This window comes from Prionailurus bengalensis, chromosome A1, assembly GCF_016509475.1.
Source record: "Prionailurus bengalensis isolate Pbe53 chromosome A1, Fcat_Pben_1.1_paternal_pri, whole genome shotgun sequence".
NCBI lineage: Eukaryota > Metazoa > Chordata > Mammalia > Carnivora > Felidae > Prionailurus > Prionailurus bengalensis.
In genome coordinates, this window is record NC_057343.1 from 127,602,515 (window position 1) to 127,630,035 (window position 27,521).

General features: G+C 41.3%; 1 long non-coding RNA gene across 1 annotated transcript in view; it reads right to left on the bottom strand.

Moving 5' to 3' along the window:
* LOC122489233 overlaps window positions 1–27,309 on the bottom strand; it is a 43,093-nt gene extending 15,784 nt beyond the window's left edge. Inside the window, exon 1 of the long non-coding RNA XR_006298878.1 lies at window positions 26,998–27,309. This is a non-coding gene — a long non-coding RNA (uncharacterized LOC122489233). The remainder of the gene's footprint in view (window positions 1–26,997) is intronic.
* Window positions 27,310–27,521: the final 212 nt, after the last annotated feature.

The window sequence follows — 27,521 nt, forward strand, 5'->3', positions numbered from 1 at the left end:
GATTTTGCTGTGCTAACTGGTTCCTCCATTTCCATCACAACCTCAGGAGTGGAAAATAGTGATGCTGATAATGTCATAATCTAATTATTTTGCTCTTCCATCTTTGTTTTTCAGTGCTTAAGATGATGACCATAAGGGGCACCTGGGTGGCTCAGGTCATGATCTCACAGTTTGTGAGTTCAAGCCCTGCGTCAGGCTTTGTGCTGACAGCTCAGAGCCTAGAGCCTGCTTCAGATTCTGCTCCCTCTCTCTCTACCTCTCCCCCACTCATGCTCTGTCTTTCTCCTTCAAAAATAAAAATAAACATTAACAAAATTTTTTTTTAAAAAAAGATGATGACCATAAATTTTCTTTATTTACTTTATTCCACACAGATTTTCCTTAAAGTTGGTGGAGGGGCACCTGGGTGGCTCAGTCGGTTAAGCAACTGACTTTGGGCTCAGGTCATGATCTCCTAGTTTGTGGGTTTAAGCCCCACGTTGGGCTCTGTGCTAACAGCTCAGAGCCTAGAGCCTGCTTCAGATTCTCTGTCTCCCTCTCTCTCGGCCCCTTCCTGCTCATGCTCTGTCTTTCTCTCTCTCTCAAAAATAAATAAACATTTAAAAAAGTTGGTGGAAACTGTAGGTGATATTCTGTATAATTTTTGATTCGAAGCTAGTAAGTTACAGAAATTTATAAATGGGAGAAGAGAAAATTACTTTGTCCATGATTGAACTAATGGCACTTTATCATTTGGGGATAATTCTATCTGGCTGCAAGTGAGAAGTGTCTTACTGGGCTCAGATCTGCTCCTTACTGTCCTCTCTGGAAAATGAGCACTGACACTGCAGGCTCAGATATCATCTTAGGACTTGGTTTAATTTTTTTTTTTTAAGATGCTACAACAAACAGCAGTCATATTAGCTCAATCATAATTATCATCATCCTTGAAACCCTGGAAATAGTTATTTGTGAAGAGATTGCTGTATGCCAGGCACTATGCCAAACACTTCTTGTGTTTCAGTTATTACACCAAAAACGTAGGTTTAGAGGAAAACTGAGGTTCAAATTACTTGAGCAAGGGGACAAATCTAGGGAGTTGCAGCACCAAGATTCCCACACTGGGCTGGTCATCCTGGTTAGCACCTCACGTATACCAGAACCAATTAGCATTACAATGTTCGAAGACCAGAGAGTTTATTTCTGTCCTTTGTCACCTAAGTAAAGTGATTACTCAAACAGACTGCTGAGGGTCACCTGGGCGGCTCAGTCATGTAAGCCTTCAACTTCCGCTCAGGTCATGATCTTATGGTCTGTGTGTGGGTATAAGCTCCATATGGGGCTCTGTGCTGACAGCTCAGAGCCTGCAGTCTGCTTTGGGTTCTGTATCTCCCTCTCTCTCTGCCCCTCCCCCATCTGTGCTCTTTCTCTCTCTCTCTCTCTCAAAAATAAAAAAAAAAAAACATTAAAATGTTTTTTTTAAAAAAGAGAGCTAAGCAAAAGTATGTTCTTTACTGAAAATTCAGCTCTTGATTTTCACAGATGATAATCCACACCATCTTCCTAAATGTGAGGTCTAGTATATGATAATTTTATATTCACCAAATTACATTGTGGGTAATTTAATATATTGACTGCCCACTATGTGCAAGATCCTGGGGCCATAACTTCAGGAAGAACACTTATGAGTTAAAATGCAGCCAATGTTTTGAAGAGTTTCCAGTATGGAGCAGGGTGAAAGACATGGAGAAAGTTCAGAGGTACCGTCTACAAGAAAACAAGCCATAATTGGAACACCATAAAAGAGCTATAACCCAAGTATCACAAGAGTTTAAAGAGAGAGAGGAATCCCACCCATTTGTGAAAAGGCTTCACTGAATATGTACCATTTGATGCGGTCCTTGTGTTAGAGGAGGCAGTTAGTTAGGCTTTAACAGGATGCCTGGAAACCAGCAAAGGGAGAATCAAGTCCCCTTACCAGGAAAGATAGCAACCTGTTCTGGCAGCATTACACACACACACACACACACACACACACACATGGCCACAAGAAGCCAGATCAAACCAGGCAGACCCCAAGACAAAGAAGGTCAGGTACATATCCAAGACAAAGACCCTGGCCAAGTAAGGAAGAAAAGGCACAAAACCCTGCTCTCAAAGAAATCCCCTCCCCAAATAATAAATATTCCATTCCTCACTTAACAAGTGTTAGTGAAAGACAGAGACCCAAACCCTGGGCAAGGCTCTCCCATGAGCCACCCTCTCTCCCATCTCCAGAGCGTACTGTTGCTCACTTTAATGAACTCTTCACTTGCACCTCTCCAGCACTGTCTGGTCTGTCCTTGAATTTTTTTTCTCAAGACTGACTAAGACCCTCCAGCAACATTCCCCCCACTGCCTCCAGGGACAGCTGGGCAGAGGCATCAGGGCCAGGAGTTCTCCCCAGTCTATCCCAAAACACTTGCAGATTTGAAGAGATGTCACCATGCACAGAGGAAAGGAAAAGAGGGTGTAGCAGACAGAAAGAACAGCATAAGAAAAGACAAGCAACAGTATGAGTGTGTGGTCTTGTACACACTAGTGTGATGAATGAAGTATTCTAGTCTGAATGGAGATGTGGATATGGGACATGATGACAGGCAAAGCTAAAACAGAGGTTGCAGATTCTGTGCTTGGTGTTTTGGCACAGCTGAAAAATTGGGCTTGATGTGCCAGGCAATGGGGAAGACCTACAGACCAGGGAGCAATTGGACTGGATAAAAAAACAGTTAATTGGAAAGGATGTGATCAGGTTGTTATGGCAACACCAACAAAGTATTTAGGCCAGTGCTTCCCAACTTTAAATTGCCTAAGAACCACCAGGGGGACTTGTTAAAATGCAGATTTGAATTGGCAGTCCTGAGAGGGAACCTCAAAGTCTGCATTTGTAACAAGCTCCTATGTAAGGCCCATGCTGCTTGCTTTTCAACCACAACTCAAAAACCTTAGTCTACACAAAATGACACAGAAGACATCCTTAGGCATTTGCCATCATTGTTACTCCCAACCAACTCTCTGCCCAGGTACTTTTTCTTTTTTTTGCATTTTCAACTGAAAATCTGACATTTCCACCTACGTCTCTTCCTGTCCCCCCCCCCCCCCATATTTTTAACTCTTTAAATACCATCTGGAAGAATAGGAAAAAGCAAGCAGATTAAATGAGGTCACTTAAGCAGTTTGTGGTTTCAGCTGAAGCTTTGTGTTATCTTAAAGGGAAGCAGAAAACATGTGGATGTATAAATAGAGGTGTGGAACACAAGTTCACAGAAATTTTTATTCTCTCACTGTATAAGGATGAGCTCACATTTAGGATGCAGGACTCAAAGCTGGTTGCCTTAGTGAAAAGTGGGATACTGGTTACACTGAGGACAACTGAGCAATCTAGGTCTTTCTGACACTTGCCGTGGACCAGATGCTGGGGCGTTGGCCTCTGGAGCAAATTAAACTGAAGGCATTTAATAGCAACCTAAATCTTAACAGCTGAAAGAGGAAATGCAGCAGAGGATTTGAAACTAGGTCAAGGAGGAAACTCTGGTAAACCTCCCAAAATGGCTGACTTTCCAAACATTATAATTCTTCCCACCAGTCATTTTCAAAAGGAAAGCCTATTTTCTCAAATGGTATCCTTCCTGACCCCAAAACAAGATAAGTAAGCAGAAACAAAGAAACCAAAATCCATGGCAGCCATGAACCCTTACTTCTGCACTGCCAAACTTCTGTCCCTGCCTCATGTGTACCATGCTGCCTCCTGGCCACAAGAAGCAATGGAGGTGGAAGCAAATTGACCTGGGATGAGAATTACCCCTAAGGGGACAGATTAATGCACAGTTTGACGTCACTATAATTTAATCCATTTCAGATGGTTATTTGACTGAACAGGTGGTGGCAGTGTCCATGCATAAGCTCCAGTCAGTTTCTTGACTGATGTCCACTCGCACCAAGGAAGAGATTAGCTAAGTGCAACTGGCAATCTAAGGTAAGATTAGGCAAAGCATCACCATTGCTTTCTAAAATTCCATTGGCATTCTCTTATGATGGCTTTCCCTTGAGTGGAAAGAAACAAACTTTGCCTATCCCACCTGAATATTTCCTTTAAGGGAACTTAAAGCCTGCCACAAAAAGAAAATGTCACAAAGTGAAAGAGCAATCATTCCTATGTTAGATTAAAACATGTGGGACAAGACACTATTGAAGCCATGGATATTTTTACTGAAACTGTGTTTGTGGCAGACATTGTGTGAGATGCCCAGTCCCTTTGAGAAACACTGCCCCACTGAGGAAAGGAGCCCCGAGCAGTAATGTCAAGAGAATCAGCAACATTTTGGCCAGGAAACCCACTCTGGGGCAAAAAACTACCAATCCACAGATTGTCCTGTGACCTGTGATACAGTCTCACACAACAATTTCTGTGAAAAGGGAAAAGATGATAATTAGGTGGCCAGTCAGACTTTGCTCAAAATTGGAGCTGGAAAAAGTGGAGAGAATCCATAGTGGGGGAAAAAAAGCAAGAAGACACAAAGATAAGGAGAAACCCAGAGGAGCAGACCCACAGTAAAGGCAGAGCACAGAATGAAGAGACCTTGTATTCATTCTGTGGCTCAGATGCTTAGAGGCTGGAGGGAGGGTGGTCCCAAACAGCCATCTGACCCCTCCCAGGCTTTGTGAGACCCACCCTTACAAGCTTCTCTCTGTGTGAAGCTTAAGGATTCAACTCTTTATGAGCTTCCATAAGACCCAGCTATCAGCTGACATTCCCACCGGCAACATTTGCATCTTCAACTCCCCAGTCCTCATATGAAAGAGATCAAATGCTAATGCCACCATCTAGACCCCAAGACCTGACTTTTACTGCCTACCTGCTTATACTTACCGATCTTTGTCCCACATTTTTCCTTAAGCTCTTTTCCAGCTTCTCTTAACTCAGGCATATGGAAAGCAAAACTACCGCTCTAGCAACAGTGATTAGACCTCCTGACAGGACCTTCAGCTAGTCCAGACCACCCAGTCCACTTAGAGCTTAACCTCTGACTGGCTCATATGCAGATAGACCATGTAGTGACCTCTAGAATGACAATGATTATCTTTACCTCATTATAATACTAAAGTCTCCACCCAAGGAGGAGCCTCAGCCTAGTTTACATAACATACAATGTATGTATAGGCATGTTTCTTTAAGGCACATGTGTGACCTTATGCCCAAGTTTACATATTATGACAAGGATTCCTTATTTAAATATTCATCCTAACCCTCAACAAAAGGAACCCATCTGCCCTTGCTTGAGGAGTCACAGCTTTGGAAATTATTCCCTGTGATCACCTTATTTGCTGCAAATAAAGTTTTCTTTGTGGGACGAGTCAACCTGGTGCAGTTTCTGATTCACCAAGGAGAGAAGTCACATTGGTTCTGTTAGGGAACCTGGAAAGCTGGCGGAAAAACCAAGTGGCACTCGGAGATCTTGGTGGATTGGAGATTTATTTTACACTGGCGGGCTCAGAGGAGACTGTTTCTCCAAAGGTCTGAGCCCAGAATGCAAGCGGGGAGGGTAATTTATAGCCGACAGCCTCCATATCTGTGGGGGTTTTCACACGCACAGCAAAGGAAGAAGAAACCAGAGGAGGGGTCTCTAAGCTAGAGACCAGAGTTTGTTTTAGTCCAATCAGACATCTTTGGTGTACTTTATACACTTCTCCAACAGTTCCATTACACTAACTAACCAGACACAGAAAAGAAGAAAAGACTGGTGGGAGAGAAGAAAGAAAAGACAGAAACCTAGGCCCTGAAAGGCTAATTTGAATAGTTTCAAGAACTGGTTGATAGGTAGATGTTCTATCAACATTTCTGTCAGGCAAGACCCATGCATGCCAGAGATGACTAGCAATTATTTGAAAACAAAGAATAAAAAGGTAAAGGTATGTTATTATGTTTATAGTCATTCCTAAATATTTTATTATATTTTAAATACATTTCATCATTAATCTCAAGGTATCCAAACTACTTCTTTGGTCTTGTCAGTCTCCTTCTTTGAACTCCCAGATCAGTTTTATTCTACTCTGCCATGTCTTGTCATCTAGAGAAAAGGACAGATCTTTCAGATAAAAGCCACTCCCCCCCACCCCCCGCCCCACCCTGAGAACTCGGGAAATGAAAAAAAGATATAAATCCGCATTTAGTTTCATGCCTCAACCCTCTTTTGCACTCAATCTATCCCCACATTGGGAGTTCTGGGAACATTTTTTTCCAATTCTTCAGAGGTATGATTCCAGTGAGAGAGGGAGAAAAAAAAAGAAACGATCAAAAGTTCTCTCAAAGTCCAGGGTTATTTCTAATTCAAAGCAAGGAATTTCTTTACGAAATTTCTTTCTTTTTTTTTTTTTTTTGGTCACTCTATGACTGCTCCTCCTGTCATTCAAAACCTCTACTCTCATAATTTGAATGCAGTCTGCATTCTCTGGTGACCATTGTCATTGAAATTTCTTTAGTGGGTTGTCAGGAGGAAAGAGAATCCTCCTGAGTCTCAGCCCCATTGTCTCTGGCTGCCTTGAGTGTGGACATCACCATGGTAACATAAGCAGGTAAAGAGCAGTGTTATTATTCCCCGATGGGGTGAGGCTGCAGGAAGGGCCTGAGTTCCCAAACTCATCCTCTCCAACATCTGTTAGGCCTCTCACCATCTCTTGTGCAGGAAGTCACTCTCTCCCTCCTAGAGTCCAGACTGCATTCAACACACTGGAAAAATCATTATATGTAAAATAAACATATCAGTGAGTCACTAGCTACTCATCAGAGCATTCCTCAAACACAATATAGGCTTAAACACAGCCATAAGGGAAAGGAGGAAGCTAAGGATTTGAAATCTTTTTTCCAAATGTCAATCTTTCAATCCCTCAAATAAATAAATGAAAGGTAGAAAGACCTTAGGTTTTAAAGAAATTGTGGCATGTAAAAAAAAAAAAAAAAAGACCTTTGCTTTTGTGTGGTATATTTGTGTCCTTAAGACTTCTCGATATTTTACTTTAAATATTATCAAATTTCTAAAAAAAATTTAATGTTTATACATTTTTGACAGAGAGATACAAAGACAGGGAAGGGCAGAGAGAGAGAGGGAGACAGAATCTGAAGCAGGTTCCAGGCTCTGCGCTGTCAGCACAGAGCCCGACATGAGGCTGGAACTCACAGACCACAAGATCATGACCTGAGCTGAAGTCAGGCGCTTAACTGACTGAGGCACCCAAGTGCCCCAAATAATTATCAAAATTCTAAAGAGTATTAGAGTTTCTTGTTACTCATAATGAATGGACTACAGTTAGGCAGAAGAGAACAGTACCCACGTTTTGAGAGGAAATCTGAAAAAAATTAACACAGTTTGCTTCCTTTCTAAGAGTTTACTCTCTCCTTTGCCTCAGAGAAAGTGAAAATTCCTACATTGGCAAATTTCACTGAAAACAGGTTGTTAGTTTTTTTCATTCAAACTTCGAGCTTGGTATGAGACAGTACTGCACTGTGTTAATACCTAGCTATGAAACTGTGGTCAGGTTAATAACTTACTAAATTAGGGAGAAATGAGTAATGTTGGTTGAGTTACCCATCTCTCTAAATAGGAAAACTCTGCTGTAACTACAGTATTATCACTAACTCACTATGTCCATGAGCAAATCAATCATCACACCTTAATCCCCTCCCCTCCCCGCCAATATCAAATTAAGGTTACACTCTTGCTTTCCTATTTATCTCCTGGCCATGTTCCTCAGCATTTTGTTCTTTAGGGTCATAACTTCAGACAACAGTCATACCCAGGATGCATTGCCACAAGCAAGATGACTGGCTAAAGGACTGAGCAAGTTAGATTGCAGTTTATGTTCAATTCCCCCAAGCACCACTAACTCCTACTCTTTCTGAGACCAGATTTAACAGTGTGGTAGGTAGCCCTGGTAATTCCTGGCCTCACAGTAGGCACACCATTGCACAATTCTCTCCCCTTAGGTGTAGACTGAACCTGGTGACTCTCCTCTAACAAAAAGAACATGGCAAAAGTTCTAAGATATCACTTCTGAGACTACATGACAAAAACATTGTGTCTTGCTCCTCCCTCTTGCTCTCCATTTTACTCACTCTGATCATGCTATATGGTACCCTGTGCAGAGGTCCACAGGGAAATGAACTGAGGGAGGCTCCCAGCTAACAAAGGATCAAGACTTTCAAACCCCATTAGGAACAGAGTCCTGCCAACAAGCATGTGAGTGAGCTTGGAAGTGAATCCTACTGCTTTCCAGTTGAGCCTTCAGATAAGAGCACTGCTCTGGCCAACACTTTGATCACAGCCTTGTGAGAGACCACGAGGCAGGTGTACCTCACTAAGCAATGACTGGATTCCTGACCCACAGAAACTCTGAGCTTGTAAGGGGGTGTTGATTTAAGCCACTAATTTTTGGGATAACTTTCATGGGATAACAATAGATAACTAATAACCAATACGGTCAAAAATCATTATACAGTACGTTCAATGAAGTGGTGGTTTGCAAATGTCTATGTCTCTAATGGTTATAACTCACTTTAGTGTGGTACTGAGCTTCAAGGAGCATTTTTTAATGAAACAGAATGAAATGAAATGGAATGGAATAGAAAATATATCAGAACTTGTAAGTGTTAAAAATAAACATTGCCTTATAAAACTTTTATTTTATAAATACATTTCACACACTAGGTCATGTTATAAAATATACATGTTAATATGAATTGAACAAAAAATGTTTGAAAGACACAATCCTAAAGGGCAACTGTAAAAATCAAACAAGAAAGAAAATTAAACTTTTGCTGTGGTCTGATTGTTTGTGTTTTCCCCAAATTCATAAGTTGGAATCCCAATGTAATGTGATATCAGAAAATCACATGGGTGGAACTCTCACAAAAGGGATTATTGCTCCAATAAAAGACACACACACACACACACACACACACACACACACAAACACACACACTCCACCCATCCCCTCACCCCTCATCAGAGTTCCCTGGCCCCTTCCACCATGTGAGGATACAATGAGAAGTCTGTAACTTAGATGGCCATCTTCACTGGAACATGCTATGCTGGAGCCAGAATTCTAGCTTCCAGAACTGTGAGAAATGAACTTTGTCTTGTTTATAAGCCACCTGGTCTGTGGTATTTAGTTACAGATACCCAAATGGATTAAGACAACTCTCTTCCCCTCTGCAAACGAAATGTTGAGACTTGGATCAAGTCGTACTCCTCTCTAAAGATTTCTGTCACCACACCAGCCTAATGGCTTTCTCCACCCCCTCTTGGAGTATAAGGCCTGTAAGAATCCAGTGTCAATAGCAATAAGTTACATTAATTTATTATTTATTGTTTATTATTTATTATTTATTGTTCAGCTTGGAGTATGTCTCCTGCAATAATAGCACTATTCTTGAGAGCAGGAGCTGTGATTCACTTCTCTGTGTTCTCCATAGTATATACTGTGGCAAGTGTAAAACATGTGAAGAAGTTTTTGGATCACCTTTGATGATGGAGGTTGATTATGAAAGAATGCAGGAATGAGGAGGAACACTATAATTTGTCTCATTGTGTTAGGTTGAAAAACAGTACCCTTCAGAGAGATCCATATTCTAATCCCTGGAGCCTGGAACTGTTACTTTATATGGAAATAAGATCTTTCCATATGAGATTAAGTTAAGGATCTTTAGATGAGGTGATATCCTGTTTTATCAGAGTGAGTCCTAAATGCAATCACATACATTATTTTAAATGGGAGGCTGAGGGACATATTGCACAGATAAAGGAGAAAATCATTGTGACTTCAGAGATAGAGATTGTACTAATACAGCTCCAAAGCAAAAAGTGCTAGTAGCCATCAGGCTTGAAGAAGAAGAGCCTCCAGAGGGAGCAAGCACAGCCCTGGTTCCAATACTTTGCTTTCGACATACCAGATACTGATTTTGTACATCTAGACTCCAAACCTGACAGAGAATACATTCCTATTATTATGCCATCTAGTTTGTGGTAATTTGCTACAGTAGACACAAGAAATCTATACACTTAATACCACCTTTACCTTTGTGCCCCAGAATATCCAATATTATGATGTACAGCAGGCATTGCTACTCTCAACAATGTTTCTTCAGGAAACATTCCTATTTATTGAGAAATTTCAAGGAAAAAGCTGAAGAGGCAGTGACCAACTTTCTTCCCAAGGAGGAGATTAGGCTGGGTTGGTTGGTGCCACATAATATGTGTAACTCTAATAGGCAGTCCTCTGGACAAATTATCTTGAATGCAAGTGGACTTTCCCATACGGTAACTATGAGGTCATGCTAGTCTTGATCAGGTTACCTAGAAGCAGATCCTAAGACAGGGATTCTCATTCAAATAATGGATTGAGGGATGCTGTCAGGATAAGGGGAGTAAGAGAAGCAGAACAGTTGGGGCGAAACAGAGATAGATGTGGTCTGAGCCATGGACTAGTTTCAGCCTGATTCTATGGAAACTTGTTACACCAAAAAGTTGGTCCCACCATGAGGCAAGGGTGCCAGCCTTTGTATCCCCAACCTGCCACTCAATGATTGAGAGATGGGAAGATGGGAGAAGAAATAATGACCTCCCAAGCAAAGAGCAATAATAATTATTATATATTATTTATTTATTTATTTATTTATTTATTTATTTAAAGACCATGCATGAGTGTGAGCACATGTGCATAATTGAGCAAGGGAGGAACAGAGAGAGGGAGGGAGAGACAGAGGGAGAGAGAATTCCAAGCAGGCCCTGTGCCATCAACCCAGAGCCAGACACAGAGCTCAGTTGTAGGAACTGTAAAATCATGACCGGGACCGAAATCAAGAAATGGATGCTCAACCGACTGAGCCACCCAGATGCCTCTGAATATTATTTACTCACTCTGAGTGTGAACTCTGGATTCCCTTAGGCTGTTGCACAGAGTGGCAACCTAGTAAATCTCAATCTGGCTGCAGAAACAAACCTGACCTTCAGTAGAGTAAAGGTGGGATGATATTCAGGTCAAAGAAAGCCTTTACAAGATATGACATAAAGGTGGCAACATGTACATATAGGCCTGTGGAAGGACCTCTCCATAGCAGGTAAATCTACAAACTGAGGGAAGCAGAATCTGAGGGCATTTGTGACCACACCAGGATCCTTGTTTGAACCCAGGATGAAAAGCATGATCCAAACATGGCCTATATGGAAACATAGCTATTTTATTGGGTCTTCAGACAGAAACGGTGAAATGGCAAAGTATCCAAAGAGGCGTGAATTCTACCCTTCATGCAGGAAATGACCTGCAAAGCCTTGATTTTGATCATTTAAATCCAACACTTCCGAACAGGTCCCTGAAACTTAGAAAATGCCTCATGACTCTTCAAAACATTTCTTAGACATGCTAGACTGCCTCATTGCTGAAGTCAGCTGGTGCAAGAGGGTGGGCAGAGACAGGGGCAGTGAGGGAGGGAAACAAGGGGGGGGCTAGCTACACACGTCTACTGGCCCAGTCTCAGGGGCCCCCCCACACCCCGGCATCCCTGTACCCAATTCCCTCAGCTCTGTCCTTAACTAGCATTTCCCAGGCAGATCCTTGGGTTTCCTGTCTTGGGAAAGACAGATGGGAGAGAAAGAAGAGGAAACAGAGAGATGAATGAAATAGCACTGCAGGCCTTTTTTATGACATTTTCAAATAGTAAAACACCAAAAAGTCATCCACCAAACTACTATTTCACAAATGAAAGCCATTTGAATAATAATGATAATTTAAAAAAAAAAACATATGATGTCAGAATAACAGGCCATCATTTAAGGTGAAGAGATTTCATTTTAAGGAAAAACTCATTACCTTATGCTTACTTTTTTCATTTTACCTTCTGACAGCCAGGATTTGAGACCGCAGGCCATTTAAGCTCTCTTCTTCTCATACACATTGAAAAGAGCTGGGCCCCTTCCGGCCCAACACAAATGAAGAACAAATGAAATACATGCTCCAAATAAAGGATGTGCAAAAGTCACGGAAACTCTTCAACCAACTGTTCCCCAATCGAGCTCTCTTTAATACCCTAGAGAGAGTCTCATGATTTTGGTAGGCCTGATAGAAAAAGTTTCAATAACCCACAACAAATTAAAGTTTAGCTCTTTGTTTGTTTGTTTGTTTGTTTGTTTTGAGAGAGACAGGGACAGAGACAGAGAGTGAGTGCAGGGGAGGGGCAGAGAGAGATAGAGAAAGGGAATCCCAACAGGCTCTACACTGTCTGTGGGTGGAGCTAGATGCGGGACTCAAACTCATGAACTGTGAGATCATGACCTGAGCCAAAATCAAGAGGTGAACACTTAACCAACTGAGCCACCAAGGCGCCCCCAAAGTTAAGTTCCTATTTTACGTGTTTCTATTATTTAACACTTTAAAAAATAAATACGACGTTCAACATTTATTGGGTAATTGGCTATATGTCAGATGCTGTGCCAAGACATGGGGAAATAAATATGCACTTTCCTCATATTTAAAAATTAAGATATAATTTATATACAATACAACACATACTTTCTTACTGTGTATTCTAGGAGTTGGACAAATAGGCTGGATATCCATCACCACAATGAAGATATAGAACAGTTTCATCCACTTCAAAATCTTCCCTTTGTAGTTAACTCTTTCCCTCAGCCCCAATTCCTGGAAACCATTGATCTGTTTTCTGTGCCTACAGTTCTGCCTTTTCCAGAAAGTCCATATAACAATTCTTCAGATTTCATATGAGTGGAATCATAAAGGAGATAGCTGTTTGAGTAGATAGCATCGTATACCTGACATTCTTCTGTTATGTTTATTCAGCAATCCCTTCATTGTTACTGCAAAGTACAATGCACTTTGTTTATGTGTTTATCAGTTGAGGAACAGTTGGGTTGTTTTCATTTAGAGGGTACAGAAACTAAAATAACACTACTATGAACATTCACATTGGGCATGCTCATAATATTGTGCAACCATCACCACTATCTCATTTCAGAATATTAGACAGGGATGATGATTAATTTTGTGTGTCATGTTGACTGGATCGTGGGTACCAAGACAGTCTGGATGTTTCTATGAGGATGTTTTTGAATTGAAATCCACGGTAAGAGAACTCCTTTCAGATTTTAAAATCTCTATCCAGTGGATCTGGACAGATTTGAGAGGAAAAGCCAGGAAGAGCCATATAAAATACTCATAAGCATAACTTGATGAATTAAGAGGTTACAGTCATTGGAACATTGCCTGCACCTCAAAGCAGCATGACCAAGAAATGTGTAGCATTAAGATTCTAAAAGAAAGTTTTGCAAAGACAGGAAGAGAACCAGGAAAGACATGTACAGACTGAACCCAGGCCTGAGATAAATTCTGCTCTCATGGAAGAATATCTCTTAGAAGGGATTACCCAACTCACACAGGAGAAGTTAAACAAGATTTATATAAAATAAGGGATTTTTTTGATGGACCCAGAAGGTATTGATTTTATATTTTTCATTACTAGATAGCCCATAACACAAGATACAAAGGAGTGTGATTGAAAACAAATGTCTGGACCAGAAGGCAAAGAATATGTGAAATGAAGGCAGTCTCTTAATTCTAGCAAACAATCTGAAAAAGAATGAGAGCAGCTTGAGAAAGAGAGTCAACTGTTAGGGATCAATTGAACCTTCCCCAAAGTAGAAGGGAAGCAACAAAGAAGGGGAGCACTAGAGGTGTAGCCAGGATGGCAGAGAGAGGTCAAAGAGAAAATGCTACTCAAGTCTGGAAATCCAAGAGCAAAGAGAAAAGAGCAGAAGAGGGCCTGGAGGTGTACTCAGCAGAGGCACATTTCTGGTCTCTCACCCCCTGGGGACACAAGCTTCAGTAGCATCAATAGCAACTTCGCACAGAAATCTGTTTGGCTCTGGTTCTCCAAATACAACAAATATGAGAAGGAGGGACCTTCTCCAGAAAGCAGATTTTGAACTTTAGACTTTCAGGCCATTAACAGGAGATCTGAGTTTGAATATTAAGACTTTTTTGAATTGGATCTTCTCAAATATTTTTTGAACTTTATGTTCTTTTCACAAATTTGACAACATGATGGGATTTGTTATTGTTGTTGTTTTAAGTTTTATTTTGAGAGGGAGAGGGAGGGAGGGGTGGGAGGGAGAGAATGAGAATGAGGAGGAAAAGGGCAGAGAGAGAGGGGGAGAGAGAATCCCAAGCAGGCTCTGGCTTTGTGCTGACAGCATAGAGCCCAATGTGGGACTAGATGTCATGAACCATGGGATTAGGAACTGAGCTGAAAGTGATGCCTAACTGATTGAGCCACCCAGGCACCCAAGGGATTTGTATTCAAATCTGGGGTATGTGGCATGGCCAGAGGTTTAGTGTAAGAGCTACTTGATGCATTTTATACCAATATTTCCATTTGCTCTCTGGACAGATCATCTGAGGTAATGTGGGACAAAGCAGTCAGACAGAACAGGCTAGGAAATAGACAACTGGGTGAATCCCAGTCTTGGTATAGAATGGTCTTGGATTTGATTTAATTAATACTGACCTATTTTAGAACCATCTATAAGCACATACATAACAATATGCTGGATGTGCATATATAACAAAGCCAAAAGGAGAAAAGGAGTTGGACCTGAGGGAAGGAGGGAAGCGGACAGAGAGAGAACAGAAGGTGCCAAACACAGCAAAAACCCAGAAACCTTTGAATTCAGAAATGAAAGGCAGCGATTTATTTCTTTTTTTATTTATTAAAATTTTTTTTAATGTTTACTTATTTTTGAGAGAGAGACAGAGTGTGAGTGGGGGAGGAGCAGAGAGAGAGGGAGAGACAGAATCCAAAGCAGGCTCTAGGCTCTGAGCTGTCAGCACAGAGCCCGACGCGGGGCTTAGACCTACAAACTGCAAGATCATGACCTGAGCCCAAAGTCAGTTGCTTTAATGACTGAGCCACCCAGGCACTCCTGAAAGGCAGCAATTTAAAATCACAAATAATAGAAAGCACCCACAACAATAATAAATGAAAGTTGTTTAGATGCAAAAGCCCAACAAAAAATAAATGAGTGGAGGTTGCTTGAGGGATTGTATTGGTCAGGGTCCTCCAGAGAAAGAGAACCAATAAGATATATAAAGACACCTATCTATGAGGTGATTTATTATAGAAACTGGCTAAAGTAATTATGGAGGCAAAGTCTTATAATCTGCTGTCTGCAAGTTGGAGAACCAGGAAATCAGGTGGTGTGATTCAGTCCAAGTCCTTTGAACCAGGAGGACTGATGTCCAGCTCAAACAGAGAAACAAATTTGCACTTCCTCTACCTTTTTGGTCTATGCAGGCACTCAACCATTTGGATGGTGCCCAACCACATTCAGGATGGTTATCTGTTTCACTCAGTTCACCAATTCAAATGCGACTGTCTTACAGAACACCCTCATAGATACATCCAAAAATCGTGTTTTACCAGCTAACTGGGCATCCCTTAGCCCAGTAAAGTTGACACATAAAGGCAACCATCACAGGTATATTAAAAAATTCAGAGCAAGCAGTTTACCACCAAGGTTATATTAACCTTATTCTGATTATTTTATACTGCCTTTCCACCAAAGAGTAAAATGGAAGAAGGCAGTTGAATCTTGTCTTCCCCCTCTCTCTTAGACAACTAAATGCAGAAAAGAAAAGTCACAAACACACACACACACACACACACACACACACACACACGGAGAAATATCCTTTTTGCTAAAGGGAGTGGAGCTTAACAGAAAGTCACAGGACCTCTTTGTTCAGAGCAACATGGCCCCAATGATACGCACAACCACAAGACTAGGTAAAGCCTCACTGATAAAATGAATTCCTGCAAGATAAAAGATCAGATATTACGTGTCCAAACTGCAACCCACATGAAATAAAATTAAAAAGCAAAAGGGAAACCAAAGCAATTTCTGATTTTGGACTATACGATATGCCATTACTGCAGCAAAGAAAACTCAGATGACAAATAACCTGACTGGCTGGTGACAGAGGTACAGTGGCTTATGCCAAGTGGTGCTTCAGTGTGGTGCCTGGACTCTTACACAGACCTTCTCTGTGTATGTCCTTCAACCAGGGGAATCACCACTGATCTTATAAAGGAGAGAATCCCTTTGCTGCTTTTCTCCTCTTCCAACAAGAAAGGACTCTAATCAGAAGGGGTCATCTAAGTATTGTTATTAGATAGGTAATATCTAATACCTTCTTAATGGGTTATAAAACCTAAAACATTTGTCATTCCATCTGCCAAACCAGAGTTAGTTACTTCCATGAGTCACAATAAGATTTTAATATATGAGTTTGCCAGTGAGGAAAACATAAGGTAATATTACCTCACCCCCTTTTTTTTATTTATCCACAGCCTGGGAGTTTGGAAGCTGGCTATATTTCATCTTGAAATGATGCCCAGATACATCTATAACAAAAGGAAACTCTTGGGTAAAACATTTCTCTTCCTTTTCTCTGAAGTCCTTCCTGTATTAGGGTTAACTTTCTTCATGAAGACTTATTGTCCATTTTGTAGCTAGGGTAGCCATATAATTTATGGCCAAACAGGGACACTGGATGTAAAAGGGGGCAATGGGAACATACCAAGATTCCAGGCAAACCTGGTCACCACATGTATGACATTTCCTCAATGACCTTGTTGTGTTAATGGCTTGTTTTATGAGCATCATGCATTATTAATTATCCTTTTGAGTCTAAGTTCTCAGTCAAGTTTTTCTGGATGAAAATAGCTGAGACACCTTAAACTACCTTAAGCCAAAAGACAAAGGGGAGAAGATTTATTTTAAGTGTGTGGACAATCCCATGCAATCTGAGAGCAGAAAGCACAGCAGGTCTCACGAGACACTTGTGGAGCCAGAGCCTAGGACAGTGTTGGGAACCAAGGATGTGCACCAGTTGGTGGTCTAACTACTCTCTCATCTCCACTTGTCTCTGCTCATCTATTTAATTCTTCTCTTTACTCGAGAGTACAAATAACATAATTTCTGGGAAACTGTGGGGTGCAAAATGCCTGGGCTCACAATGATAGCTCATTTTCAAGATGCCTCTATGCACTCTGGCCAACATGGTGTCCTAATTTTTGGGGCTTTTGTGCTCAGCTATGCAAGATACTTGAGGTTTTGTTACTCACTGAGTTTTTTTATATAGTTTCTTAACTGCATTTCTCTTTCCCAAAGGGGCATCTGGAAATGTGTATTGGCAGAGGATTTAATGTGGGCGATGGGTGGGGGGCAGGCAGGCAGACATGCTACTCCTTCCTCATTGCAAAGGAGAGCTCTGTACAATGAATTGCCTGAACCCCCTGCCTCTTCCCCACCCCCTCCCCCCGCCCCCGCCAGATGCCAACAGGACTCCTATGGAGACATACTGAAACATAGCCTGCTGCCTGCAGGAGCCTGCATGGCTGAGTGTGAAGTATGCAGGTCACTGGAGTGAGATGAAACACAGTGAGGGCTCTGTGTTCAGATTCTGTCTGCCGGCTGTGACAGCAGAGAAGTACTTTCAATGGTCCTAGAGGGGAAAACAAAAACTATAGTAGAAAAGACTGTTGTTGAAAGGTGCCTTTATATGCTAACTGAATGTCACTTAGGAACATTTGTCCTTCTGGCTACACTAAATGTGGGCCACTGTGACAAAACCTGGCAGAATAGCACTGAAAATGACACCAGTCACACACCCTCAGGTCACTGACTACAACCTTCTTCAGAAAGCAAATGTTCAAATCCCCCAGAATAAAGTGAGTGTCCCTTGTATGCTGACAAGAATTGGGGTACCAAAATAGCCTGTTTTGGTCCCTGGGATATCTCAACCAATCTTATCAAAGCATTTTTAAATGCCAGAAGCTTCTATCACCTGGTTTCCATTGGCTTCTCAACCTGCTATTCCCCACACTGATTTTAGGGGACATCTGTTCTATAAGCCACAAGAATTTTTAAACCTCAGCATCTAGACCTGGTTGAACTGGCCTGATTAGGAGGTCTGCAATTACTTCCCAGATGGGAATTCTGGCTTTTTATGCCAGAGATTCTTCAGCTGGGGAGCTGTTAAGCTAGAGTTGTCCTGGGAGCATGGAGCCTCAGCTACTAGCACCCCTCCCACCTCCAGACACACTGCCAACTCTCCTCCTCTGTGCTGTCACTTGCCCACCACATGGTTATGGGGGGAAACCTGGCTCCCTGCCCCGAGCTCATTCCTTGAGGACTATTTCAAGTACTCCTATCTAGTATCAGAAGACAGGGAGGAGGATTACAAAGACATCTTCTAGTGTTATCCAATAGCTTTCCTGAATGATGGAGGAAAAAAGAAGTCCTGAGGTACCAAAATAGAATCCATCAGCATCATTCAACTTCACAGCAAAAGAGCCTCTCTTTCCCTCTTCATTATTAATGAAGTCAAAAAACAGTCTGAAGTTTCGATCCAGGAAGCACCAAGGGTAAATGTGGTAAACTGTCTCTGTCTATCGGGCTCAGGGTTGACACATTCCAGGGCAGGCAGCTCAGTGTGTGAGCATCTGGCCTGCGATCCAGGTGTGGGCTTGCTGTGGGTGCAGACAGAGGCATAGGGCCAGGCCTGACATAGAAGGATGGAGCACACTGGCACATTTTCCTAGGCAGAATTCCCAGTCAAGAACCAGAGACAGATGTGCATGGACATGGACTTTTATGGAATGTAATTGTTAGTGTCTTCCTGCTCTCAAGCAGATGAACACTTTCATTTTCCTGGAACACTGAATTAACCTGTTTTGATCTTTATCCTGTGAACTCATGTCATTTCAATGACAATTACAGCCATTGGTATTAATCGGTTCTTTGAACCATTGAGATCTTTCTGCATGAGGGCTGAGGATAAAGGAAGGGCCTGGTGGGCATTCAAGTTCATTTCAGCTGAAGCTGTATCTTGTTTTCAGCTTTCCATTCTTTTTCTGAGTCAGACATCAGAAAAAAAATTTCTTTAACTGCTTTAATTTAAAAACTCTAATATTAAATGAATGGTGTGTGAAATCCTAATCCCATAAAAGGAAATCTGGTGATGGCTGTTCAACTGGCTCACGATACAGTAGTTTGAACTACAGTTGGAGCTTGACATGTATAGGAGACATAAACACATATTTTCTATGACCAGATAGTTGTTCTAGACATGTCATTTCTATTCAGAGATGATTAACCCAAACTCGCCTCAGAAGATCTTGACTTCCCAGGATAAGGATACATTGGTGGAACCTCCCACATTTTGCTGTTTGTAACCACTGACCAGCAGTTAATGGGATAACTTATTGACCTTGGAGTGCAGTCTAGCTGTGGAAGATGCTTTCTCTGAGCAAGACTAAAAGTCCAAAGGAGATTTTTATTTACTAGTTTGACATAATTACCACCAGTGGTTTAACCAATTCAGAGACATAACTTGTTCCCTATATGACCATCTCACTCTTATAGAGCTGACTGTGCAGACCACACTTCAACTTCTCCTCTTTGATACTATCCAGAATTGACTGGCTAGATTATTTTGTGCCAAGGCAGTATAACTTAGGCGATTATAATCTAAGTGATATTGTCTGTGTTCCCATAAATCTCTCTAGAAAAATAATATTTTACATATGCTATAAAAGGACCATCTGGGCAGTTTTAAATGGTTATACAATATGATACAAAAAAAGTGCATTTGGAGTAAAAGTTTTTTTGTTTTCAAACACACTCTATTTGCTCCGCATCTTCATAGTTACTGGTCTTCCTAGTGAGGGTCTGCTGGTCACACACCTGGCAAGGATTAAATCTGCACTAATGAGACTTAAGGGTGGTGGCCCAGCCACACTACTCTGAGCAAAGTGTGGGTAGGTTCAGTACACTGCATGGACCACCTGGAAGCCAGGTGGTAGAGCAAGCTTTGGTTGTGTTCCTGGAGGACTGGTGACCTATCCGTGGTTCCAGCAAAAGGAAGAGATCTGTAGCTATTGCTGCTTCTGTAGTCCAGGAACTACACATTTGGCCTTTCTCTATCTTACCCGTCCATTTGGAAAGAGAAGGTCTTTTAGCTACTCACTGGCCAGTTCACCACAATATCAACATCTTCTTTCATGAAAGCTTTTTTTTAGATAAAAGAAGAGACTAGAGGTTCTGGGTGCTAGTACCCGTCAATAATTTAGGATGACATTCTCCTTGGGTATCTCATCGCTGAGACAGAAGCAACAAGCTTTATCAGCTACAATGAATTAAGACTAAAGGAAAAGTGCACAAAATAAAAATAACTACATAAATAGGAAGAAATACCAAACTGCATTCTTTGTCCTAGTATATAATCCTTTTCTCCAACCCTGCTAGTCAAGTGTGAACTCAGAATGTTTCGAAGGAAGTCTCAGATTCTCGGGTATGAACTCTCAGTTTTGTCTTAAAAATTCACAGTGCAGAATTGAGTTCTGGGCCTGGTAACACTGTGTGCTCATGTCCACACCCTCTCAGCACTCAGCAACACCCCCAGGTCTCCCCAAACTCCAGCACACTGGATCCTCTCAAAGCAGTACATTAGAACCATAGATGCTGTGTCTCTTAAACAATTTGAGGGTTTACAAACTCATGGCGGAATGTATAGAGATGTACAGTCTTGAACTCTGAGGCAAAGTTGGCTTCTAAGGAAGTATGGAAGAATGAGTTCGCTCTAGGGGATTTACCTCCTTTGGTCTTTAACAAGAAGCTAAAAGCATAACTTTTCAGTGATTTATTTGTATTGCCTGCAGATGAAATTAACTACAATTAATTTTTTAAAGTTTATTTACCTATTTTGAGAGAGAGAGAGAGTGTGTGTGCGAGCATGCAGGATAGGGGCAGAGAGAGAGGGAGAGAGACTTCTAAACAGGCTCTGCACTGACACAGTGCCCCATGCAGGGCTTGAACTCACAAACTGTGAGATGATGACCTGAGCCGAAACAAAAACTCAGATGTTTAACTGACTAAATCACCTAGGCACCCCAAATACAATTAAAATAGGACATATTGGGGAGATGATGATCCATGGTTATAGCCTGCCTAGTAGTGTCATGTCTACAGCTACAGTTATGACCAATTTGGAACTCTAGAGACATAAATCCCAGACTGAACCCAAGTGCTTTCAGTCAGCCCTGAGCCCAAGTCATGAGAGAGCAGGGGGTTAAGGCCCTCAATCAGAAACTTCCAAAATTGGCAGAACAATCAATCACTGGGCACTACAATTATCCTGAGAGGGATGGATAATCTCTTTGCCAAACTTGTTCCAGCTCCTCACCCCAGTCAACCCCATGTCTCCCCCCTCCCCTAACCTAGGATAGTGCCTGGAATTCCAGTATTACAGACTCGTTTTTAAGTACATTGAGGAAACAAAGATTTTCAGGCTTTTTTGGGAGGGTAATATGGACCCAAATTATGACTGGTTAAATATTTCCCCTACCAGCCTTCTGTGGGAAGAACTTCATTCACACTGCTCTCCTGCCATTGTTTTGACAAAAAAAAAAGGGGTTCAGAAGCATATTTATGAAAGGCAAAGTCAAGAAGACAACTTGTCATATGATAGGGTAGAACTGAAAACACTGGATTAGAAAGCTGGAGAAGGAGGAGAGGAGAAAAGAGAGCATGGAACAATCAGCTGGGTGGAAAATCCTCAAGGTCAGTTTTTACTTATTTTGTTTTATTGTTGTTTTCTGCTACCCATTTTTGCCATATTACTTAAGATTTCAAGAAAGACAGTGTTTTCCAAAGGATTTCTTGTTGGATTTTTGTTTTGAGATAAATGTTAAGGACAGAGCCAAAAGGCCCAGATTTACTTTAGGTCCATCTACATCTTAGCACAAAGGGAAAAAGCCAGCCAAATAAGAGCAAGGTTTTGGTGAGATGGGCTGAGGTATGAAAAGGGACTGAGGGCTGAGGTATGAAGGGAGGGTGTGGGGCAAGGCTCCCCTGACACACTGCCTCTCTTCAGTTCTACCCTACCCCACAGAGCTCCTTGGTTTTGGTCGATGTGCTCTTGCTGCATCGAAAGAGTACCCAGGCAGCTGCCACTAGGGAGTGGAACAGTGGCAGCTGGGAGGCTGGGCAGAAGTCCAAGGGCTCCTGGCTGCCAGCACTCAGGCCTGCCCACCCTCTCCACCCACTTGCTCCTCATTAAGGAGTCAAGGACAAACCTGAGCCCTCCTCAGTCCCTCCACTTTCTCCCAAACCCACCAGTGTTCCAAGGATGATCTTATGGTACAAACCCCAGGCAGAAGCACAGTGCTTGCTTCTCCCTTGAAGCCAGCCTCGAGCCAAATGCTCTTGTGGACTAACCCTGTGAGGGACAGGCAGAGGAAACTCAGTTAGAGGAAGTTGGCACTTAATGGCGAACCTGGCTGCCTACAAAGAGATTTATAACTGGGAATTCAGTGCCTCTGTGGTGCTTTTAGAAACAGTTCCTGGCTTGACTAAGAGAAACTTTTGTGGAAAATGCCTGTCATTCATGTTCCTGGCAGATCTGCAAGTGTTTTTATGGCACAGATGTAGCTCTGATTGCTCACTCTACAAACACAGACAGAAACTTTGTCAGAACACTGGCTATGGCATGTGCCAGGTGGCAGACTAACATGGTGGATGGAGCTCAAAGAGCAAAGGGTCATTTGAGCACCAGAGAGGTGAGGACATGTGTTCTCTCCAACACACTGATGCCACATCAACACTGTACCCTCCACCTTAAGGATAAAGTACTTTCTTCTGCCCTCCACCCCAGAGTATCTAAGGGCACCTGGGAGACATTAAGTTCCATTTATCCCAAGTAATATGGGTTGAATCAGGTACCTCAAAAAAGGTATACTGAAGTCCTAACCCTAATGCCTCAGAATGTGACCTCATATTTGGAAATACATCTTTGCAGGTATACTTAGTTAAGATGCAGTTGTATTTGAGTAGGATGGGCTCTGAATCTAATGTGACTTGTGTGCTTATAAGAGAAGACAAGGCCATGTGAAGACAGAGAGACAAACAGGAAGAGGATGGCTCCAGGTTGGGTAGAGCCAGAATGTGGAGTGATGTATCTCCAAGCCACTGAATGCTAAGGATTGCTGAGAACTGCCAGAAGCTATGAAGAGGCAAGGAATGACTCTCTTCTAAAGCCTCACAGAGGGTATGTATCTGCTGACACCATGCTTTCAGACTTCTAGACTTTAGGAACTCTGAGAAAATAAATTCATGTTATTGGAAGTCACCCAGTTTTGGGACTTTGTTACAGCAGCCCTAGAAAATGAGTACACCATTAAGAAAGAAAGAAAGAAAGAAAGAAAGAAAGAAAGAAAGAAAAGAAAGAAAGAAAGAAAGAAAGAAAGAAAGAAAGAAAAAGAAAAGAAAATGACATCAAACAACGTTGGCTTGAAAATTGTCATCCTGAGCTGGCCAGCATGCAGAGGTAAGCTAACAGAGATCCCAAGCACACTTCCCCTCAACAGCACCAGGTAAAGAGCATATTCTACAGCAAAATATTTCTGTTGTTTTCTAACTGAAAATGCTTCTCTTTCATGGTCCTTGGGTAGATTCGTAATCCATTTTTTAAATGTTCATTTATTTATTTTTGAGAGAGAGAGAGAAAGAGAGTGCAACCAGGGAGGGGCCGAAGAGAGGGAGACAGAGAATCCCAAGCAGGTTTCAAGCTGTTAGTGTAGAACCTGACACGGAGGCTTGAACTCACAAACCTTGAGATCACAACTTGAGCTGAAATCAAGAGTTGGACACTTAACCAAGTGAGCCACCCAGGTACCCTTGTCATCCCTTTTCCGTATCAAACAGATCAAAGCATTAATTGTTATCACCTCGTCCAAAAATAAATATGCTAATTCCTGGAGACTTTGCCCTGTGATTTAGACTTTGCAGATAAGATAATCCTGGGGAAGAAAAGCTCAAGCATGTCTATTTTGTCTCAATAAAGAAAGTCTTAATCATTCCAGAAGAAAACAACCTAGTCACCTGCTTAGGTCTAAGGGTCTGGGATGCTAGCCATACCTTCTTTGGGCTTCAGTCACTCACCTCTGATTAGAGTTTGGGGCTGAATGAACATAACCTTCAGTTTTAGCCATGGCAGTGAGTGACCTAGCAGACCTTGAGCTGTCTATAAAGAATGTCGATTTGACATCATTTTCGGGATTAAATGGAAGGGAAATTCGGCTGGAGAGGGTGGAGACTATGTAATAGGCACGATAAAGCCACTACTGGAGCCAGTAAAGGATGGCGAAGTTTAAGGTTAAGGGTACAGAGTAGCTTTCAGAGAAAGAAGCAACTTGAATGTAAGCAAAACAAAAAATTTTCTAAAGTCTGTCACAAAATTCTGCATGTAGTAACAGAATATTAAGGGAATTTCCCTCATTTCACTGAGGGAAGAAAGGGTTCATTAAACTGATTTTAAAACCTCTAGATTTCCAGAAATCATTCAGGCATCTAATAATATCAAATGTTATATAAAATAGGACAATTGAGAATTAAAGAACAAAAAATAGATTATATAAAAGAGACAAAGGAGTAGATGTTACAGGTACCTGGTACCTGTATAAAATGAAATGTTGTAATTGAATGCTAAGGCAAAAAGAAATAATCTACTATAGTTTTCCTTACATATAATGTACAAACTTATCTACAAACTTTTTCCTGTAAGTGAGCTAGAAATCTTTACACCATTATTCTATATTCTTTTTATGAAGAAATGATCATTTTAGGTGTATGGGTGTGTGTGTGTGTGTGTGTGTGTGTGTAATTTCTTCAAAACTTACCAGGCTCATCTACACATTCAATGCACTCCCAATCAAAGTTGCACCAGCATTCTTCTCAAAGCTAGAACAATTCTAAAATTTATATGGAACCACAAAAGACACTGAATAGCAAAAGTAATGTTGAAAAGAACACCAAAGTGAGAGGCATCACAATCACAGGCATTAGCCACTATTGCAAAGTTGTAATCATCAGGACAGTATGGTATTGGCACAAAAACAGACACATAGACCAATGGAATAGAGAACCCAGAATTGGACTCACAAATGTATGACAAAGCAGGAAATCTTTGGACCTACAAATCTTTGACAAAAATTGTGGGAAATTTGACAAATCTTTGACAAAGCAGGAAAAAGTATCCAATGGAAAAAAGACAATCTCTTTAGCAAATGGCGCTGGGAGAACTGGACAGTGACATGCAGAAGAATGAACCTGGACCACTTTCTTGGTCCTTTCTTCCTTTCATTTGTGTACATCATACACAAAAATAAACTCAAAATGGATAAAAGACCTAAATGTGAGACAAGAAACCATCAAAAGCCTAGAGGAGAAAATAGCAACAATCTCTTTGACCTCGGCTGCAGCAACTTCTTATTCCACACGTCTCTGAAGGCAAAGGACATAAAAGCAAAAATGAACTATTGGGACCTCATCAAGATAAAAACTCCTGCGCTGCAAAGGAACCAATAAGAAAAATTAAAAGGACCAACAGAATGGGAGAAGATATTTGCAAATGATATATCAGGCAAAAGGCTAGTATTCAAAATCTGTAAAAAACTTACCAAACTCAACACACAAAAAACAAATAATCCAGTGAAGAAATGGGCAGAAGAATAGACATTTTTCTGAAGAAGGCATCCAGATAGCCAACAGACACATGAAAAGATGCTCAACATCACTCATCATCAGGGAAATACAAATCAAAACCACATTAAAATACCACCTCACACCGGTCAGAGTGGCTAAAATGAGCAACTCAGGAAACAACAGATGTTGGCGAGGATGTGGAGAAACAGGAACCCTCTTGCACTGTTGGTGGGAATGCAAGCTGATGCAGCCACTCTGGAAAACATTGTGAAGGTTCTTCAAAAAATTAAAAATAGAACTGCTCTACTACCCAGCAATGGCAGTACTAGGAATTTATCCAAAAGATACAGGAGTGCTGATACATAGGGGCACTTGTACCCCAATGTTTATAGCAGTGCTTTCAACAATAGCAAATGATAGGAAGAGCCCAAATGTCCATCAACTGATGAATGGATAAAGAAGATGTGGTTTATATACATAATGGAATACTGCTTGGCAAGGAGAAAGAATGAAATCCTGCCATTTGCAGTAACATGGATGGAACTGGAAGGTATTATTCTGAGTGAAATTAAGTCAGTCACAGAAAGATAGATATGTTTTCACTCTTATGTGGAGCTTGAGACACTTAACAGAAAACCATAGGGGAAGGGAAGGGGAAAAATAGTTTCAAACAGAGAGGGAGGCAAACTCTTAAGAGACTATTAAATACAGAGAACAAACTGAGGATTGATGGGGGGTGTGGGAGAGAGGGGAAAATAGGTGATGGGCATTGAGGAGGGCTCTTGTTGGAATGAGCACTGGATGTTGTATGTAAGCAATAAGTCACAGGAATCTACCCTGGAAACCAAGAGCACACTGTATACAATGTATGTTAGCTAACTTGACAATAAATTATATTTTTAAAAAGGCATATTCTTTGGTGACATGAAGTATTTCAAGTATCATTCTTCAACTCTAAAACAGTAAGAATTTTTGCAGGTTAAGTCAAGAGTCTAAACAAATGTTAAAATTATATCACTCTTTGCCTCAAAGTCATACAAGAGTTTATCATTTAATCAAACATCTCATATAATCTACTAATTATTCTACATTATCCTTGATGAATAAAAATTCATTCAAGAGAAAAAAAAAACCTTACCAGGCTGAAATGAGGTTCAGTTTAAAGTCTGCAAATGGATTCTCTGATGTCTATGATTAACATCTATCCTTAAGAAATACGTTTGTGATAAGGAGCCAGATTAAAAATATGCATGATTTTACAGTAAATATAGTCTCCCTTACTACTGTCAAGTCTTAGAGCCACAGACAGAGCTATGGGAGATAAATGAAAGACAATCAGATCTGACACAGCAAGAAATGAAGATGATACCTTTAATCCTCCAGGGGTGTAATTATCTCCTGAAAATCCCAGCTAGCAGAGAAGTCTCCTTGCTATTATTAGATTTCTTTCAGTTTGGGATGTAAGTATATGCCGAACATCATTCACTGAAAACTACTGGTTTCTCTCTCAGTGTGTGTAAAATCTGAGTTCAGTGGTGATTAATTTGGTCCTTGAGCTAGGTGAAGCTTCATTTCAACTCTCCCTGAGTGCAAAGTTTAATTCTGAATGAATTGGCATGTTGCCCCTTATTCTACTGTTGTGTGTGTTCCCAGAAAACAGCAGGCCTGTTCTCTTGGACAGCTAAGATTCCTCCAAGTTCAAGATTTTGTTCCAATGACTGTTTTTTCCGTCAGCAGTTTCAAAGGTTCTTAGTGGCATTTCTTTTGTAATGCCATAACCAAAGAATTGAGTGTTGCCCAATTACCTGATCAAAATAAAGCCCTCTCATCACGTCACTTGACTTCATGTGTCCTCCGGCTTGCTCTTTGTGGCTGATGGTGTCATGTTTCCCA